The 2233-nt window shown below is 42.9% G+C and overlaps 1 protein-coding gene across 1 annotated transcript in view; it reads right to left on the bottom strand.

The window, feature by feature from the left end:
- The window catches only part of L3mbtl4 (L3MBTL histone methyl-lysine binding protein 4), a 339815-nt gene that overhangs the window by 264321 nt on the left and 73261 nt on the right, over positions 1–2233 (bottom strand). The gene's annotated exons all lie outside the window — the stretch shown is intronic.

The raw sequence follows: 2233 nt of genomic DNA, 5'->3' as shown, positions 1-2233 counted from the left end.
TGGTACATTTACACAATGGAGTACTAGTCCACTTTTAAAAAGAATGAATTTATGAAATTCCTAGGCAAATGGTTGGACCTGGAGGGCATCATCCTGAGTGAGGTAACACAATCACAAAAGAACTCACATGATATGTACTCACTGATAAGTGGATATTAGCCCAGAAACTTAGTATACCCAAGATATAAAACAGAATTTGCAAAACACATGAAACTGAAGAAGAACAAAGACCAAAGTGTGCACACTTTTCCCCTTCTTAGAATTGGGAACCAAACACCCATGGAAGGAGTTACAGAGACAAAGTTTGGAGCTGAGACAAAAGGATGGACTATCTAGAGACTGCCATGTCCAGGGATACATCCCATAATCGGCCTCCAAATGATGACACCATTGCATACACTAGCAAGATTTTGCTGAAAGGACCCTGATATAGCTGTCTCTTGTGAGACTATGCCGGGACCTAGCAAACACATAGGTGGATGCCCACAGTCAGCTATTGGATGGATCACAGGGCCCCCAATGGATGAGCTAGAGAAAGTACCCAAGGAGCTAAAGGGATCTGCAACCCTATAGGTGGAACAACAATATGAACTAACCAGTACCCAGGAGCTCTTGACTCTAGCTGCATATGTATCAAAAGATGGCCTAGTCGGCCATCACTGGAACGAGAAGCCCATTGAACTTGCAAACTTTATATGCCTTAGTACAGGGGAACGCCAGGGCCAAAAAATGGGAATGGGTGGGTAGGGGTGTGGGGGAGAGGGTATGAGGGACTTTGGGGATAGCATTTGAAATGTAATTGAGGAAAATACCTAATAAAAAATATTAGAAAAAGAAAATAGAAACTCACAATTGGCCAAAATGTAGAGAATTTAAGTGTGTGAGGAGATCTCAGCCAATAATGGGGAAAAAAATCAACAACAAGAGGGGGCTTCAGGATGTTCAGCCCACCTTAACTTTCCACTAGGCATAAAGTTGTCTTGAGGAAACAGCCTCATGACAGAGGAGTAAAGTGACAAACACTACACCTTCTAGGTGGTCACACTTTGCTGTGAAGTACCTTCAAGGGTGATTAACACTGAAATCAGTAGACACAGATGAAAAGCAAATTAGACCAATGACCTAGGGAGGGATCACTCAAAAGACGAGTGTCCCTGAGAGTCCCACTGAGAAAGAAGAAGTCTGTCCCTTGTCAGACCTGGGATGCAGGCCTTCAGTATCAACTCTTTCCCAGGCCTCCAGCCTGCCCTTCAGGTTTCCTATTTGGTGACCACAGGGATTGCTTGAGCCAAATCCTTAAAATAATTTTCTACATGGGTTTTGAGACAGACAGAAAGATGGGTAGAGGGATGGACAGACATCCTGTTAGTGGTGCTTCTCTGAAGATCTCTGATAAAACTTCTGGTGTCAATAATCTCCATACCTTTTCTTGATAATGTCCATTCTGCTTACATCTTTGTAAAACAAACAAACAAACAAACAAACAGAAAAACAACAATGTACTGTCTTAAATAACTCGGGAACAAAAAGGGCACCATGTGTCCTCCAAAGAAGTTGAGATTAAAACTGTAGTTACCTGACCCTGGAAAGACTAGAATGAAGAACAGTGGTTAGAACAGCTGATGCCTGGGGTTTAAGTACCATTAGGATGCTTAGGAAAAAGCTCTGGGGCAGCACTGCACATAGGGTCTCTACAGAAAAGGAAATAGACATCCCAAAGATTGAACAAAAAGGAGATTGAAAGTTTTGACCCAACAAAACAACCAATGGGACAAGGGAGGCTGGCTCAGTTGGTAAACTACCTGCCTTAAAAACCACAAGAACCCAGACAAAGAGCTGTGTATGGTGCAAAGGCTTCAAGTTCCAGTGAGAGTGACAAGAGAGATGGAAAGGGTTGATCGCTGGAGCTCATTGGCCAGCTAGCTGACCCTACCTTGTGAAATTCCAGACCAATAAGAGACCCTGTCTGTGGTGGTTTGAATAAGAATGTTCCACCTAGGCTCAAAGATTTGAATGCTTGGTCATTGGGGAGTGATACTACTTAATATGGATTAGAAGGTGTGGCCTTGTTGCAGGAACAGTGTCACTAAGGATAGGCTCTGGATTTCGAATGCTCAAGCCAGGCCTCTCCTCCTCCTCCTCCTCCTCCTTTTCTTTCTTTCTTTCTTTCTTTCTTTCTTTCTTTCTTTCTTTCTTTCTTTCTTTCTTTCTTTCTTTCTTTCTTTCCCTCCCT

This window comes from Mus caroli, chromosome 17 (genome assembly GCF_900094665.2).
Source record: "Mus caroli chromosome 17, CAROLI_EIJ_v1.1, whole genome shotgun sequence".
NCBI lineage: Eukaryota > Metazoa > Chordata > Mammalia > Rodentia > Muridae > Mus > Mus caroli.
This window is presented reverse-complemented; position numbering and strand designations above follow the sequence as displayed.